This window comes from Hemitrygon akajei, chromosome 17 (genome assembly GCF_048418815.1).
Source record: "Hemitrygon akajei chromosome 17, sHemAka1.3, whole genome shotgun sequence".
NCBI classification, from domain to species: domain Eukaryota; kingdom Metazoa; phylum Chordata; class Chondrichthyes; order Myliobatiformes; family Dasyatidae; genus Hemitrygon; species Hemitrygon akajei.
Window position 1 is genome coordinate 20471470 of NC_133140.1, and position 19475 is coordinate 20490944.

Below are 19475 nucleotides of genomic sequence, written 5' to 3' on the forward strand. Positions count from 1 at the left end.
AGGCCCATCATTTAAAGTGGAAAAGCACACTTAGAAAGGCAAAAAAAAGCAAGTTACATCCTTTTATACCACTTATGGTAGTAGGTTTGTTCAGAGCTCAGAGGTTAGGTCGCAAACGTTTTGTCACTAGCCGAGTTGACATCATCAATGTGCAACTGACTGTTGTTTCTGGCGAGTGCTCGTGTTTATTTTGGTCCAACTTGTTCTGATTGGTTGGCTGTTGCACTGGTGGCTAGCCTCTACTGGGACCCGGCCAGCCAGATAGCTGAGTGATCTCTGCTGGATTGTATCCCTGGTTCGTGAGGGTCGGTCCCTCGGGTGTCTGTGGCTCACCCCTCAGGCTCAATCCCACAGGCAAATAGCTTCCTAAATTGCATCCAGTTCAATATGTTTGCTACTAGAGTCTCGAGACCCAAAGATCCAACAGCACACATGGAGAGAACAAACATAATATACCATATCCAATGTGGAGATTGCTCCCAACACTATGGAGGACAGACAGGGAGAAAACTATCCACAAGAATATATGAACATCAGCCAGCCATAAGGAGGCACTCATCTCAGTACATGAAGACCAAGATGGACACAAGTTCATCTGCAAAACTGCAAAAATACTGGCAGAAGCACAAAACAAGAAAACATGAGAATTCTTAGAAGCTGGTTCTCAACGGAGGACTCTATTAACAAGCATATTGAACTGGACACAATTTAGGAACCAATTTGTCTGCGGGATCAGGGCCGAGGGATGAGGCATGAACATCCAAGGAGCCAACGCTCACAAACCAGGGATACGGGTCAGCGGAGACCATTCTGATATCCGGTTGGTCGGGACCCAGCGGAGACTAGTGGTCAGCACAACAGCCAGCCAATCAGAACGACAAGTCAGACCAATATAAACGCGAGCACTCGGCAGATACAACACTCAATTGTGCATTGATGATGTCACCTTGACGAAATGTTTGGGACCTGACCTCGAGGCTCGGCGAACAACCCTACAAAGTGGCAGCCAACCCGAGCTATCAATCTTCTCTTTCACTTCAATCACTTCTGTTTTGTTTAATGGTTTTGAAACCTGTTTTTAAGTCCAGTGGATTCCGGCTAACTGGGCCATCAGTTAATCAGCGTAGCCTCTTATTTCGGACAACTCTTAAAGAACAAGTCTAATTGAGCAAACAGACAGGATTCCCTTGGACTATCTGGAACACTCTGCTGCTTAATTGGGACAGAAGACTTTTGCAGAACAGTCTCTTACATGCACTTGTGCGGCCGTTAAACAGTAAACCTTGCTAAGAGCAAAAGGTTTTTAAATAGCATCATTTGTGTGTGTTTGCGTTCAAAAATCAGTGATTCTTGTCACTGATAGTTGTTGAGAAATAAGTAGTAAGACTTCGGACTTTGAAGTAGTAAAACTTTGGAGCTTTTCTCACTGTGGTTTCAAGCATTCAGGCTTGGAGATGTCAAAAATGGCCAGGTGTGAAAATGAAACTATTTCACTACTTCAACAAGTTAGGTACTACAAAGAATTTGAAGATATTGGCAATCATCTTCAATGTTATAACAAAAATGAAGATGAGGGGGATACAATGCTGGAAAGTATTGCAGGATGGCAGTCCATTGTCCCCACTAGGTGTATGTATTGATTTTGTTCATTTGAAGTCAATCAATGGCACTCTACATACAGGATGAATTCCACCATTCCTAACAATTAGGATCTACAGTTTTATAGGACTGCAGTAGCATTGTTAATATTCTGATTTGTATTTTATTTAAATGCATAATTTGTTACTTGGCCAGATAGTAGTTTATCTTTTTTTATAGCTTTTTAACTATTTCCATGAAACTTCGGCTAATTGGCACAGCCACTTAATTGGGCCAAAATGTACTGGCCCAATGTGTCCCAATTAACCGGAATCCACTGTATTTTTGAATTCATGTTGTAAACGATTCAGTGGTTTTTACTGTTCATACTTACTTTTAATCATTTTTAAGCACGACCATAAGGGATTATGATATACGAGCAGAATTAGGTTATTCAGCCTATCAAGTCTGCTCCGTATTTGATGATAGCCGATTTATTTTCCTTCCCATTCTCCTGCCTTCTCCCCGTGACCTTTGATGCCCTTATTAATCAGGAATCTATCCACCTCTGTTTTAAAGACACCCAATAACTTGTCCTCCACAGCTGTCTGCAGCAAGGAATTCTGCAGATTCAACACTCTCTGGCTAAAGAAATTCCTTCTCGGAAGTGATACTGAATGAAGACACCACTGGATATTGGAAATCATCAGCATGTTTGACAGGTGAGATTTTTGTGGGGAGGCTTATTCTGGTCTAGACTTGGTACCTAATTATGTTGTTCAAGACCATACCATCACCCAGGCCCTTGCCCCCGTCTCCAAGGCCAACAGTGGCAGTGACATCCAGAGGGGGTGGGCTTGAAGGAATAGGGAACAGAGGCAGGGTTAGGGTCTCATTCGGTAAAATCCAAGCTGAATGGATCCAAGCTAACACCCAGGCAGATTGGGTCTATGAATTGGAAAGCAGTAATGGTGGATAAACACACTGCATGCAGCCACACTACAGTACTGGAGGATGGAGGGAATGGTGGTGCTTGTGGATGAGCTGTCCACAGGGAATGGTGCAGTGTCTAGTTGGGCTCAGTCTTCGAGAGTCTTTGGAGCTGCACTCAGCCAGGCTACAGAGTGAAATCTCAGTGACAGCCGTGTAACCTGCTAGTCATAGAGCAGAGCCAAAGAGTAATACACCATGGAAATAAGCCTTTTGGCCCACTAGGTCCATGACGATGAGGGCATCTGCCTAAGCTGGTCCCGGATGCCTGCATTTGACCGAATCCCTCTAAACCCTTCCCTTTCTATGTAATAAGACCATAAGAAACAGGAGCAGAATTAGTTCATTTGGCTCATCGAATCTGCTTCGACATTTTGTCATGACTGATCTGTCTTCTCTCTCAGCCCCAACCTCCTGCCCTCTCACCATATCCCTTCATGCCCTGTCCAGTCAAGATCTATCAAGGTCTGCCTTGAATACACCCAGTTTCTGGTTTCCTTTCCCTCAGAAAGAGACTGGGTACATTCACCCTATCTATGCCCACTATCATTTTAAACAGTCTCTAGAAGGGTCACCCCGAATTTTCCCAGGTAACTGATGCCTAATGTGGCCCTTCCTTGTGCGGACTAGAGGGGGATCAGACCAAGGGAAGGCACTTGCACTGTGTGGCAGTGGGGAAATCAAGGCCCCTACTGACCTCTCACCCTATCCCTGCACCACTCTGAGTGAAACCATTGCTCAACTTACATTTAATCCCTCCGGCAATACAACTCACATTTATAAATTCCAAGTCATGGCTCTGCTAGCAATGGCTCTAAACTTCTAATATAGTTATCAAGCCTCCCCTCCTGGCACCTCACAGTCTACTCTCTCCTCCCTGGAATTCTGCCCTGCAGGAACCATCTGAATGGTGCTGTCATTGTTCCTGCCACAATCACCATTGGATCTAACTGAAGCTCTTGAGCTTCTGCAATCTCTACAGAAGACATCATATAATCTCATTGCAGCTCCAGTCCTTTGTCCCGGTGGGGGTGGGGGGATTGTGTGGGGAAGGCACTCCATGGTATCAACCTCGCAGCTGTGCAAGTAGATCTGGACAGTGGCTGCGGAGAATGTGAGCGAACACGTGGCTTGCTGACAATAAAGGAGTGGCTTTGTCAACCAGCTCGTTCTCACAAGATTCCTTTATTGTCATCTCGTAAGCTGTGATGAGAACAAGAGAAAGCAGTGTTTCATGTTTTTAGGGGCTATTCTACGTCCCACATTGAATGAAGTATTGTTTGTGATTGCAGCTTTGTCCATCCTGGGGCTTCGTGTGGAATCAGGAGCAAACAACTGCCCCTCCAACTTGAATCTCACCTTGTTGGTACAGCAGAGCAGCGAAGGTCACCTACCCGACTGTATACAGGAATTGGAGCCTCTATTCCAGCAATACAGTAAAGATGTTGATATTTTCAAACACTATTGTAGCTTTAGGCAAAAATATTAAAACATGTATAAGGATAACTGTTGCAATGGAAGTCAATCAACCTTGTTGGCTAATTTTTCAGATTTTCTAATTGCCTACAGACAACTCCTGGATATGTCAATGACACCATGTCAAGTGTAAGCTATTGTTTTTGTAAAAGTTAATTGTGTGATCTCCTTCAAGGCTCAAAGAAGTCTATATATGCTCAGAGGCCACTTTGTTAGGTTCCTCCTGTACCTAATGAAGTGGTCACTGAGTGTATGTTCATGGTCTTCTGCTGCTGTAGCCCATCCACTTCAAGGTTCGATCTGTTGTGTGTTCAGAGATGTTCTTCTGCACACCACTGTTTAATGCATGGGTACCGTACTTGAGTTACTGTTGCCTTCCTGTCAGCTTGAACAAAGCTGGCCATTTTCCTCTGATCTCTCTTATTAAGAAGGCATTCTCACCCACAGGTCTGCTGCTCACTGGATGTTTCTTTTTGTATTTCCACACCATTCTCAGTAAACTCTAGAGACTGCCAGGAGATCAGCAGTTTCTGAGATACTCAAACCACCCCATCAAGCAGCAACATGGTCAATCACAGTTCTTTCCCATTCTGATGTTTAGTCTGAACAACAACTGAACCTCTTAACCCTGTCTGCATACTTTTATGTATTAGGTTAGTGCCACGTGATTGGCTGATTAGATATTTCCATTAACAAGCAACTGATAAAGTAGCCACTGTATTGTTATGTTAACAATGGGTAAATTTATGCACAACAGGGATTCAATGGGCAGAATGGCCTCTTTCTCTGGTATTACCGTTCTGTAATTCGGCAATATGATAATAGTGGGAATGTGCTTTATTGCTCTGCTATCTTTGATTTCGTGTTGGGTTAGGAGTGTGCTTCGGGATGCAGGACCTGAAATGTGGAATAGCAGTTGCTTGAGAATGCCCAGGTAAGGAAACTGAGAGATAAGGAGGAGAAATTCTTTAATTTGGCGGGTTCCAATAGCCCTACACATGTTCCACAAAACTGTGATGGAGACACATTCAATAGTAACGTTGAAAAGGAAATTTTACACATTCCTAAAGAGCAAAAACTTGCGGAGTGGGGGAGTCAGGCTAATCTCCCAGCTTTTTCGAAGAGGCAGGAAGGGCTAAAACCAGCTGAGCTCAAGTATTAACTATATGAAGTGGAGTTGCTGTCGTAACCTAACCTAAATCATTTGCTGAGTGTTTTTATTTCAGTCACAACTAGATACAGTTATAGGATCCCTAACATTGCCCTCAAAAGGCATAATTGATTTCTGAGAAAACTGTACAGGTATTACTCACACCTTGACCTTCCTCCTCATGGCTTAGCTATTGATGAAGTGAAATGCCTGATGGGCTTCAGGGAACATTCAAACTTGGTGCAGATACTTGATGCAGTTCTGATCATCTAGGTATAGGATGGTTAACAGTAAGCTGGAAAAAGTGCAGAAAACGTTCTGTCACATATCTGGGATTGAAGGGCTTGATTTTTTAGGAGAGAGACTGGATAGACTGGGACTCTTTGCTCTGCAGCGTAGGAGGCTGAGAGGCTGACCCTTTATGTGTATATATATATAAAATTCATGATGGGCACTGATAAGGTGAAAAGTCACAGCCTTTTTCCCAGGGTAGGGGCACCTAAAATTACAGGTAATAGATTTACAATAAGGTACGAGGGAAAGGCATGAGGTACCTTTTCACATAGAGAGATGGAACAAGCTGCCACAGTAAGTGGTAGAGGTGGGTACAATTTATTGTTTAAAAGACATATGCAGGCTGCTCGAGCACAATTGTTGGGTGTGTTGGTTGTTAGCGCAATTGGTTGTTTTACTCTACGTTTTGATACATGTGTGATAGATAAATTGGAATCTGAATTTAATTGAGTACATAGGAAAGGTTTAGAGTACAGTTGGCCCTCCTTATCCGCGGGTTCCGCATGTGCGGATTCAACCAACTACGGATCAGGAAAACCCGGAAGTTCTCTCTCCAGCGCTTGTTGTTTGAGCATTGTTCGCCTCGCATCTCATGTACAGACTTTTTTTTCTTGTCATTATTCCCTAAACAATACAGTATAACAATTATTTACATTGTATTAGGTATTATAAGTAATCTACAGATTATTTAAAGTGTACAGGAGGATGTGCATAGGTTATATACAAATGCTACGCCATTTTATATAAGGGACCTGAGCATCCGTGATATTTGGTATCCGCGGGGAGTCCCAGAACCAATCCCCCGTGGATAAGGAGGGCCGACTGTAGAGAGACGTGGGCCACGTGCAGCTGATTGGTACTAGCTCAGGAAGGTAACTTGCTTCACATGGACAAATGAGGATGAAGGGACTGTTTCTGTGTGTCTACAATTAATCCAGCACCTGATGCACTACCTGCCCTTCCAAATACATGTATAAAATCAATGGATCCATTTTATAAAACAGAAACAATCTCAAACCTTCATAACAGCACTGCCCGTGATGGAATCAAAACCATAACGACAATCAGAATAATATCCAGCAAATGCCAAACTACTGGTAACCACAATCTGGAAAGCACATCCAATCGGAAGATTGCCTACACAATGAATTCTCCTTGAGGGCAGAGATTCAATTAATTATTCCAAATGAAGGTTAGTAATCTGCTCCGGAGCTGCAGGAATTGGTGCAGTGGGTGGGGAGCACTGACAACTGGCACAATAAACCTTCTACAACTGACTAATGAGCACAGTGGGAAGAGCAGGCTTTTAAAGTGCTTTTTCAGTACATTTTCTGCAGGTCCAACGAAAGGGCTGAGAAAATCGAGTAAGAAAAGAAACACATGTCATAGATGAACAAAAGGAAATGACAATTACCCTTCTCATGTTGAAACACCCCAAAGTGCTCTGCTTCCAGTGAAACACTGCTCAAGTGCACTGTGGCCAAAGAAGTCTCTTAGCATACAAGTTTCTACAGACAGAAATTAAGAAAGTGACCAGGACACTCTGAGAACTCTGAAGATTTTACAATGCTTTTGCAATTACTGGACGAAGTGAAGGAGACGATCATTTTAATATACAAAAAAAAATGCTGGGGGCTCCAACAACTGGCAGATAAAAACAAGAAAGTCTGCAGATGCTGGAAATCTAAATAGCACACACAAAATGCTGGAGAAACTCAGCAGGCCAGACAGCATCTGTGGAAAAGAGTAAACGATCAGGCAAAAACCCTTCATCAGGACTGGAAAAAAAAGATGAGAAGTTAGAGCAAGAGGATGGAGGAAGGGGAGGAAGAAGTACAAGGTGGTAGGTGACAGGTGAAACTGGGAGGGGGAGCAGTGAAGTAAAGAGCTGGGAAGTTGACTGGTGTAAGAGATACCGGGCTGGAGAAGGGGGAGTCTGATAGGAGAGGACAGAAAGCCATGGAAGAAAGGGAAGGGGGAGAAACACCAGAGGGGGGCAATGGACAGGCAAGGAGATAAGGTGAGAGAAGGAAATGCGAATGGGGAATGCTGAAGGGGTGGTGGGGGGGCATTACCGGAAGTTCCAGAAATCGATGTTCATGCCATCAGGTTGGAGGCTACCCAGAAGGAAGATAAGGTGTTTCTCCTCCAACCTGAGTGTGGCCTCATTGCAACAGTAGAGGAGGCCATGGATTGACATATCGGAATGGGAATGGGAAGTGGAACTGAAATGGGTGGTCACTGGGAGATCCCACTTTTTCTGGTAGGTGCTTGGCAAATTGGTCTCCCAATCTATGTCAGGTCTCATGGATATTCAGGAGGCTCCACTAGGGGTACACAGTATGTGACCCCAACAGACTCACAGGTGAAGTGTCACCTCACCTGGAAGGACTGTTTGGGGTCCTGAATGGTAGTGAGGGAGGAGGTGTAGGGGCAAGTGTAGCACTTGTTCCGCTTGCAAGGATAAATGCCAGGAGGCAGATCGGTGTGGAGAGATGAATTGTCGCGTAGGGGACAAATCATATGGAAAGAAAAAAGTGGCAGGGAGGGAAAGATGTGCTTGGTGGTGGGATCCCATTGGAGATGGCAGAAGTTATGGAGAATTATGTGCTGGATGCGGAGGCTGGTGGGGACAAAAGAAACCCTATCCCTGGTGGGGTGGCGGGAGGAGGATGGGGTGAGGCCAGACGTGCGCGAAATGGAAGAGGTGCAGTTGAGGGCAGTGTTGATGGTGGAGGAAGGAAAGCCCCTTCCTTTGAAGAAAGAGGACATTTCATTCATTCTGAAATGAAAAGCCTCAGCCTGAGAGCAGATGCAGCAAATATGGAGGAACTGAGAGAAGGGAATGGCATTTTTACCAGTAACATGTTGGGAAAGGGTATAGTCCTGGTAGCTGTGCGTATCAGTGGGTTTATAGAGGATATCAGTAGATAAACTGTCTCCATAGACAGAGACAGTGAGATTGGGAAAGGGGAAGGGGAAGGAGGTGTCGGGAATGGACCAGGGTGGAAGCTGGAGGCAAAGCTGGTTGCAGGAAGCAGCACCAATGCAGTCATTGATGAAAAGTTGGGGAGTGATACAGGTGTAGGCTTGGAATATAGACTGTTCCACGTAGCTGACAAAAAGCCAGGCACAGCTGGGTCCCATGCAAGTGACTGCAGCTACACCTTTGGTTTGGAGGAAGTGGGAGGAGCCAAAGGAGAATAAACTTCATTTTTTCAGGAGTAGGGAAACAAAAACTGGATATCAGTCTAAGGCGAGATGGGAGAGTTTTAATAGGAAATTGAAGAACAACCTTTTCAACTAAAGGGTGGTCAGTATATGGAATGAATTGACAGAGGAAGAGGTTGAGTCAGATACATTAACAATATTTAAAAGGTATTTGGAGGGGTACATAGAATGGAAAGGTTTAGAGGGATAGGGGCCAAAATTGGGAAAATGGGACCCCAGCTTGGATTGGAAACCTGGTTGATATGGATCAGTTGGGCCAAAGAGCCTGTTTCCATGACTTTATGACTCTATAACTGACTAACAAACATTTTCAGTTCTTATTTTATGTTGAAGTGTCCCCTTTTACTCTGAATGCAAAAGATACTATCAAGACACCCTCAAGAAAATGGTGCTGTCAAGCATCATCTGAGAACAGTGAAGCAGAGTGAATATTTGAGGGGAAAGAGCCTTCATCAAATGTGGCATAACCTGCAGTAAGTTTCTGGCACTTTCTGATTTCCAGCATTAGCAATACTCTCAATGTAATGTCCCATTTTTAAGATAATCAGTGCTGTTTGGCATGACTTGGTGATGTGACTTTAGACCAGGAAATTCTGACTCATAAGAGTTCAAATAAAATGACTCAAAAGTTCTCCCCCGAAGCAATTAATGGATAAATCTGGCACAATTACTGTGTTTGAGGGCTTCTACTTTACCATATTTCCTTAGAACAGAATGAGGTTTTTGGCTGTGAGTCTATGCCAGAAATCCTATCCCCCACTAATCTTTTCTGCAGCCTATTCTTTCCATATTCCCACCAATTCTTCCCTCCCCCCAACCAACTCAACGGTATACTTGGTAGAGAACTTTGTCAAGTAGCACAAGCTGTATCATTTGCAACTCAACATTAGTAAGACAAAGGAGATGGTGATAGACTTTGGGAAAACTAAGCCGGCACTGCTCCCTGTTACCTATTGTTGGTGAGGACGTGGATGTGATGAGGACCTAAAAGTACCTGGGAGTGAACCTGGATGACAGACTTGAGTGGAGCACCAACACAGAGGCTGTGTACAAGAAGGGCCAGAGTCGCCCCTACTTCCGGAGGAGACTGAGGTCCTTTGGAGTATGCAGGCCTCTCCTTCACATGCTCTTCCATTCTGTTGTTGCCAGTATAATCTTCTATGCAGTGGTGTGCTGGGGCAATGGCATCAACATGGGTGATGCCAAAAGGCTAAATAAACTGATTAGAAAGGCTGGCTCTGTTATAGGAGTCAAACTGGACACACTGGAGGCTGTGGTGGAACAAAGGACCCTACGGAAAATCCTGGCAATTCTGGACAATGTTTCTCACTTTCTGCATGCCACCTTGGCTGAACAGTGGAGCAATTTCAGTAATAGACTAAGACAACTACACTGCTCCAAAGGGTGCTATATGAGGTCATTCTTACCCTCCGTCATTAGGCTCTATAATGAGTCAATCCATAGCCGGAGAAGTGATGACCTCTCCTGTTAGACTGTTTGAGGTAACTTATTTTTTATCCTTTCCACTTCTCTTCTAATATTTATATTGGTGCATTTGTAATGCTACTGTGATAGTGTGATTTCCTTTGGGATTAATGAAGTATCTATCTATCTATTGATCTACAATTCATCTACACATTATGGGCAATGTACACTGGCCAATTAACCTTACCAAACTGCACATCTTTGGGATGTGGGTGGAAACTGGAGCTTTCAAAGGAAAACTATTCAGTCATGGGGAAAAATGAAAACGCCGCACAGACAGCAGAGAAGTCCAGGATTGAACCTGGATCGTCTGTGCTGTGAGTCAGTAACTCTACCAGCTGTACCACAGCCTGAACAGACACTTTAAATCAGGTCAGACTGAGACAATTCAATAGATTGACGTTTAAGCACCAAATCTTGCTTGTTAACTTAATTTAACCCTTGTCATGCTCCTTAATTAATTAAATTGGAGGTTGCATGAACAGGAATGTTTCACCTTTTTCCAATTCTCTGAATGGATCTCGTTGCCCTCAGTGCCAATTGCTTTCTGCATTGCTATGATGTTCTTTAATCATATCGGAATGACGGATGACATGTTTTCTCACAACTGAACAATGTGCACAAAAGAATTCCAGTAGTTCAACATTGAGCAAGAGACTTGGACAACAGAGTAATGAGTGACTATATGCACATTGATTAAAACGCTGAATGGGAATTTGTAACCCAACACAATAATTTCTGTTGATCCACTAGCATCAATTTGCGGAATTAGATCAACAGAATTATACTATCAGTAAGACCTTACGGAGCAAATGCGGATGATGGGACATGTATCAGTAAGTAGAATGATTGGTCTGGACGTGGGTAGGCTGAAGGGTATGTTTCTGTAGCTCATATTTCTAGATCTTTCCAAACTTGCGGATGATTTGGAAATATAGACTTGAGTTGCGAATCAAAGTCAATAAGCAAATTCTTAAAGCTGCAAAGTCAGGAGAGAGACCATTGGGAGCTGGGAGTCCTTCAGGAGAGACCGAATGTATGATTGTGTGGGGTTTCTTCCACCAATGACTGGAAGCAAGTGAGACAAACGATCCCTTCCAAAGACTCGCATCAAGGTGGCAGCAAAAGCAGTTTTTAGTACTGACAGGCTTTTAGTGAAATGGCTGGGTGGGGAATTTTGTTTGATTATGCCCCCATGAAATACTACATTAAAATGTCATAGAGGTGCAGTTTGTTGTAGTTCACAAGTGCTACATAAGACTGGCTACATAAGATGGTGTAGGGTTGAGACATAAGGAAAGGAGGGAAGATGGGGGCAGCTGGGTCCTAATGGATGTTTGTTTTCCACTGATGGTCAGCCCAATGCACAGAGGACTTTCATCTGCATTGTCATGCACTCAGTTGAAGGGAGCTCCACGTACAATGTGCCGTACACAACCAGGCGATTGCATGATGTATAAACCCTGCTTATTGGTGATTTCAGCTGTTAGATTACACAGAGGAGCTGCAGATGCTGGGAGTCCGGAGTAACACACACAAAACGCTGGAGGAACTCAGCAGGTCAGGCAGCATCTATGGAGAGGAATAAACAATCAATGTTTCAGGACTGGTGCTGATCTCCTGATGACAGATGCTGTTGAAGGGTCTTGGCCTGAAACGTCGACTGTTTATCCTGTTGTGTTACTCCAATATTTTTTGACGAGTTATATTAAAACGTTTACTTAGTAAGGTAAGGGAAAGTGATTCTGGATAGTGACATTTGCTGAATTCATTGACATCTGCCATGGAAGTTTGTTCAGGGCAAGCTTGTTCTCCCATAATCAGGACTTAGTCCTTCTGCTAGTTTGCTCGCAGGAACAGCAATTGTTGAAAGACGTTGGCGCAGCGACTTGCCATGCCTCCGTCAAATGCAGCGTGATTGCTGCGGTAACTACAGGCGGGCCATTATTTGTTAAAAGACTATTTGTAACAGTCGTGGTTTGCCTCATGTGGATCTGCTATTTTTGCTTTGGCCAGAGGAAAAATTGTGGAAAGACAGCTGACAGAGAGCGTGTTACAAGTAAGATTCTTATTGTTGTTTTTATCTACAGCCTTCAATGAATATCCAAAGTCACTGAATTACATAAGTGCACTACTGACCTTTTAGCCCAAGTGTCCTCTGCTATCCCATGCGCTCCACACTGACCTCCCACCCTTCATTTCTGAAGCAGACAATGCTTTCTCCTCTATCTGGGTAACCCGATTCCCTCTGCGAGTTACATTGTTGAAATATCGCAGCTTTACAATAGTGATGGTGGACGGAGGGCTCAAATCTCCGGCACTGTCAAATCTAACTTACTGTTGTTATTCTCCCAGTCTTCATCGTTGGATTGGGCTGTAGAGCAGTTATTTCTCTCGCAGTGTAACTTTCCTGTGCTTGTCTGTAATTGTATATAAATCACTTGTATACATGCAATTATTCAGTGTGTTTTCCAGTGGTTACCGTTGCCTCTGTATTTTTCTGGAAACTTCTTGATTTCAGTGGCGGGTGTCACGTTACCTGGATATGGCTATTTAATTATTTAACCGCTGTCAATGGAATTTCTGTTCCCAGCAGCAGCCTGGTATAAGAAAACCACATGACTTTGAGTCTTTCCTTCCACGCTCTTCCCTTTGTCTGTTGCCATGCCTCTTCTCCTTTCCCATTCTCTGCTCTTGTAACACTTCATAAAACGATCGCAAGCAACAAGCTTTATGCCTCGTTCTTGACCTCTGAAGCACCTCTGGATCGCTAAAGCATCACACGCTGCCTCTTTATGCTTCATGCCTGCCTCCTGAAAATCTTTTAAACTTACTTCAGCTCTCCTATTCTTTTCTTCCTCTGCAGGCATGAACTTATGTGGAAGATATGGCGACTGGACCAGGAGTAGAGTCTTTGACCTGCCCTGCCAGTCAATGTTGACTCAGTGGCCACTTTATTAGGTACACCTGCTTATTAATACACATATCTAATCAGCCAATCATGTGGCAGCAACTCAATGCATGCAAACACACAGGCAGGGTCAAGAAGTTCGGACCAAACATCAGAATGGGGAAGAAATGTGATCTAAGTGACTTTGACTGTGGTGTCAGTCAGGGTGGTTTGAGTATCTCAGAAAATGAAGATTTCTTGGGATTTTCACACACAGCAATCTCGAGAGTTTTCAGAGAAAGGTGTGGAAAACAAAAAATCCGGTAATTGGTAGTACTGTGGACAAAAATGCCTTGTCAATGACAGAGGTTAGAGGAGAATGGTGAATGGTGATAGTAACTGAGATAACCATGCATTATGACAATGGTGTGCAGAAGAGCACCTCTGAATGCACAATGTGTCGAGCCCTGAAGTGGACGGGCTACAGCAGCAGAAGACCACACCAGGTTCCACTGCTTAACCTAATAAAGTGGCCACTGAGTATCTGGTCATGGTTAATCTACCCAAGGCCTCAAATCCTCCTTTGTCCCAGAACTCCACAGCCTCACTCCCCCAATCTTCCAAAAATTTAAGTCTTTAAGGTTTACTTTAAAATTTCACTCTTTACTACCTCTGATCATGTGATCACAACTCTTTGAAAAAGAGAATTCCTGAGATTCACTACGCTCTGCAAGAAGGAATTTCTACAAACCTCGGTTTTACATGACCAGCCCCTTATAGAGTCAAAGAGTCATACAGCACTACAGCACAGGAAGAGGCATTCTGTCCTGTCTAGTCCATGCCAACTTGTTTTTCTGCTTTGTCCCATTGACCTGCAAACCCCTCCTAATCATGTACTCGTTCCACTCACACACCACCCTCTGAGTGAAGAAGTTCCCTCGTAGGTTTCACCTTTCACCCTTTACCTATGACCTCTCATTTTAGTCTTATTTTAATATCATACCCCTTCATTCAAGGTTTTCCAGCAATGTAAGATCTTGACATCTATACCATCAAGCCCTCTTTGGATTGATTTACAAGCTTTAGAAAGATTTCTCCTCAAGTACCAAGAGATCCAGGTGACCCAAGAGTTACTACAATACAAGCCTGGAGGACTGGGATGTAGGGGTTCAGGCATGGAAACCTCGAACCTGGGTTACTATAAAGCAGCAGCACCCAGTGCCATTGCCCATTCTAAGGCACAACATCGGCATTCTGTTCTACACAAGACGCATAGCAAATTACAGCCAGGTGGCTGGACTCATATTCATGCTAATCAACTGCATCGCCTCAACCAAAAAGATCAGAATGCACGAATTAAAGATCACAATGCTTCCCGGAAGGAGCCAAGTTTCAAAACAGATCAATGTTGAAGGGAAAATAAACTGAACAACTTCGCAAAAGCTAACACTAACCAATTACTTCAAATATCTTTGGCTCTCATTTTGGATTTTCTGCTAAGCTACTTTACTGACAATAAGCAAAGACATGTAATTTACAACCATTAATAGTTATATATTTTTAATAATTATATATGTTGTGTGTTTGACATACTACTAAGAAGATTCTTCCATCAGAGCCTCGTGTCCAGATAAAGTCCCTCATCCTGAAGCTTATCAACTATTCCCACTGGATCACAGGTATCACCTTCCAGGAAACAGCTCCTATGTATTACAATCTATACTTTAAATAAGATAAGTGCCACTGTTTAAGTAATTTGAAGGACTGGATATATTACTCTTTAAAACCGTGAACTGTCAGTGGGAAAATACTTTATATCTTTTGCTTAGTGTACAGCAACATTTGAAAGAAACTAAAATATGCAATAAAATGGCCTCCTTTTTCAAAGAAAGGGGCGTCCCTTCCTCCACCATCAACGCTGCCCTCAACCGCATCTCTCCCATTTCAGACACGTCTGCTCTGACCCCAACCTCCTGCCACGCTACTAGGGATAGGGTTCCTCTTGACCTCACCTACCATCGCAGTAGCCTCCGTGTCCAGCACATAATTCTCTGTAACTTCAACCATCTCCAACGTGACCTCACCACCAAACACTTCTTTCCCTCCCCCCAACTTTCTGCTTTCCGAGGGATCGCTCTCTAAGCAACTCCTTTGTCCATTCATCCCTCCCCACTGATCTCCCTCCTGGGACTTATCCTTGCAACCAGAACAAGTGCTACACCTGCCCCTACATGTCCTCCCTCACTACCATCCAGGATCCTAAACAGTCTTTTCAGGTGAGGCGACACTTCACCAGCTGGGGCCATAAACTGTTTGGCACTCCCGGTGTGGCCTCCTGTATTTTGGTGAGACCTAACGTAGATTGGGAGACCGCTTTGCTAAGCATCTATGCTCTATCTGCCAGAACAAGCGGGATCTCCCATTGCTCACCCATTTTAATTCCACTTCCCATTCCCATTCGGATATGTCCATCCATGCATGGCCTTCTCCACTTTTGGGAAAAGGCCACACTTAGGTTGCAGGAATTACATATTCCATTTGGGTAGCCTCCAACCTGATGGCATCAACATTGATTTCTCAGACTTCCCATAATGCCTTCACCCCCACCCCCTCACCATTTCCCATCCCCTAGACCCTCTCTCATTTTATCTCCTTGCCTGCCCATCCCCTCCCTCTGGTGCTCCTCCACCCCCCACCCCTTCTTTCTCCCATGTCCTTCTATCTTTTTCACCAATCAACTTTCTAGCTCTTTGCTTGATCTCTCCCCTTCCAAGTTTCACCTATTGCCTGGCATTTCTCTTTCCCCTCCCCCACCTTTCAAATCTACTCCTCAGCTTTTTTCCCCTCTAGTCCTGCCAAAGGTTTTCGGCCTGAAACGTCGACTGTACTTTTTTTCTATAGATGCTGCCTGGCCTGCTGAGTTCCTCCAGCATTTTGTGTGTGTTGCTTTGCAATAAAATAAACTGGAACCAGTTTACTATCACCGACATATGTCATTGTTTTGTGGCAGCAGTGCAGAGCAATATATATAGTCTACTATAAATTACAATAATAGGTATATACAGTAGTGTAATCAAGGCTCAAAGTAAGTTTATTATCGAAGTACATATATGTCACCATATACAACCCTGAGATTCACCTTCCTGAGGGCATACTCAGTAAATCAATAGAATAGTAATTATAACAGGATCAATGAAAGATCAACCCGAGTGCAGAACACAAGAAGCTGTGCAAATGCAAATATAAATAAATAGCAATAAATAACAAGAGCATGAGGTAAAGAGTCCTTAAGGTGAGGTCACTGACTGTGTGAACGTTTCAATGATGGTCCAAGTGAAGTTGTTTGTAGTTGCCCCCTTTTATTCATGAGTCTGATGGTTAAGGGTTGAATGTTCACCGTCCATTCAGAAATCTGACAGCAGAGGTGACAAGGCTGTTCCTGAAGGCTGATTTATACTTGTGCATCACATCTATGCCATAGGTACCGCGTACCCTACACAGTAGAGTGACGCGTACCTCCCCAAAAAAGTAACTCATGTATCGCGGCGACGCAGACCACAACAACTATGATTGGTTCACTTGGTAGCATCGCATTTCCTCCTACACATTTCCAGTTGCTTCTTCTCCGCCATGTCTGTACACTGATACGAAACAGATGAACCAAATCGTCAAATCAACCTGCCGACATGCGAAAATGTTTGAAATGCATTTCCTCGTCCATGTCTCTCATGAAGAAACTCAACACAGTGGCATAGAAACCCCACCGCCAACTAGCGTTTTGGCGCACACCAACGCATGCTCACTACAGCGTAGAGCCGACGCAGAAGTGAAAATCAGGGCTACAGCGTAGTCCATATGCACAAGTATAAATCAGCCTTAAATGTTCAGTCAGCTATATTGGGCTCTGCTGTTGATCAAACATGGAACATCCTGAACAATAAGTTCAGTAGTGAGGCCAAGGGGCAGGAGTTCATGAATAATGGATCAGGTATGAGGCATTTAGGCCCTTGAGCTAAATCTGTTCTTCACGGATCTCTAACTGAACTTCATCAGTTCACTTTTGTTCCAAATCCTTTAATATCTTCAGTTAACAAAAGGCTTACATATTATATTTAACCATTTTAGTACACACTTTTAGTAACATTGTTTAGTGCTTTCTGATTCTAGGTTTCCATTCCGTGGAAGTTCGCTGTTCTTTTTTGTCTTTAGGTCTGAAACACACATAAGGTATGTTTGTGACCCCACAACCCAGGTCATGCTCCCTTCTCGCTGTTGCCGTCAGGAAGAAGGTACAGGAGCCTCGGGTTCAGGAACAGCTGTTACTCCTCTAGCCTTAGACCCTTCAACCAGAGGAAATAACTTCACACTGAACTGACCCCACAGCCTATGGACTTTCCTTCAAAGTCTCTACAACTCATCTTCTCAATATCATTTACTTCTTATTGATGTATTATCATTATTATCTGTCTTCTTTTGCACATTGGTTTTTTGCCTATCTTTGTGTGTTTTTCAGACTCTATTGTGTTTCTTGGTATCTACTGTGAATGCCCACGAGAAAACAAATCTCAGGGTAATATACTGTACGGTGACACATACGTACTTTGAATATAAAGCCACATTTGCCCATGCTGAAATCGTTCAAATTGCATTTTTATTTTCATTAACAATTCTGCCAATCTTCACGTCACCAGCAACTGAAAACATGTGGCTTTCAGTACAGGTAATTGAAATTAACAATTACGTTGAACAGCTGAGGGCCAAAGTGGATCCTTGGTGCAACCGACAAGGTGTGTCCTGTCAATCTGGCTCTGAATCCTCTTGCTGAGTCCATTTTCTAATAAATAAATTTGGTAGAGCTTTAACTCAGTGTGTTGCAATTAAGTGTATTAAAATTTCGTGTTTAGTGTGTCAGTAATCATGCGGTAAGTATTCAGATGTGTTTACATGCAAGTAAAATGCCTTTTGGTGGCATCTTGAGACTTTACAGAGTGATACAGTCCACACATGCAGACAGTATAACCTATTTATCCCACATACACAAAAAACTATTTTAACTAACTTGATGAAGGGTCCTGGCCCAAAACATCAACTCTTTATTCCTCTCCATAGATGCTGCCTGACCTCCAGCACAATAACCGACTTGTGATTTGCTATGTTTTAGCCGTGAGATTAATTCAATCAAAACATTTGGTTACAATCTGATTGCCACCATTTGAATTTTCTGCAAAACACATGAAATATTTGTTAGCATACGTGAACAATGATTCAGAATCATGATGACTACTTGACTCTAAGTATACTGTTCTGCATTAGGGCTTTTATCCAACAGTTCCATCAAATATTAAAATCAAAGTATATAACCTACATGCCCTCCAAATGTTTCCTTTGAGGGAGTGAATATTAGAACAGGATTCCCCACTTGTCATTAAAGGATTTAATAACCTGAGAGATAACAATAACATGGTCTGCTCTCTATACAATCTGATTTTCCTTAGGTGCAATTAAAATTTAAGATGTCAATTACAATTAAAATTAAAACACAAATCCACCAGCATGGTGAAAAATTGCATTTAGACCAAGGATTCTGAACAGGTAATAAATCAGTGAGATAAAAAAAGCTAAAGAAAGTGAATGCATGGTTAAATACAAGCAAACAGGACGTATTTGTTCCCTGTCGGTCTGAGATGGTTATGTTATTTGAGAGTTAAGTTCTCTTTACTTCTCAGAGTTCCAAAACAAGAGAGAGAACAGAAGGTTTGCTGCACTTATTGTTTCCGACTGCATCTTGCTTGCAAAGCACCTCCCAGCCAGGTCCATCTTTACTACAAGCCCACAGTACTGATCACGAATCATTTCAGACACCATAGTATCTTTCCTTTCAGCAATTTTCAGTTCGGCTCTCAACATCATCTCTATGTGCTTTGATGTTAGTTCCATAGATGTGTATCTTGAGTAGCCTATTAGTATCAAGAGTGCTTCCCTTCAAAGTTGGACTGGGATTCTTTACTAATGTCCTCCTGCAATAACCAACACCAGCACAAGTCTTTGTGCTATCCACTCACTTGTTGAGAGTACCCTCAACTTCTTTTTTGTAGATGATTAGTTATACTGTATATTGAAGAATATCCAAAATATACTAAATATTCCGTTGTGTATGTGTCAGCACAATGTTGAATTCATGCACTACAGCACCACCTACGCACGTCCCACTAGATGTGACATTTGAGCTCCAAATGTTTTGTTATTTCATTAACTTGCCATTTTATCATTGTTAACAGAGCCTATGCTATATGATCCATATGGTTAAAACAAATATGTGAATACAAACCTCTGGTAATGATCAACAAATCATCTTCTGGCTATGCAATACTCCTTTTCTCT

At 43.0% G+C, this 19475-nt stretch overlaps 1 protein-coding gene across 3 annotated transcripts in view; it reads right to left on the minus strand.

The window, feature by feature from the left end:
* Positions 1–19475, minus strand: part of gnao1a (guanine nucleotide binding protein (G protein), alpha activating activity polypeptide O, a) — a 276918-nt gene that overhangs the window by 196591 nt on the left and 60852 nt on the right. The window lies entirely within an intron of this gene.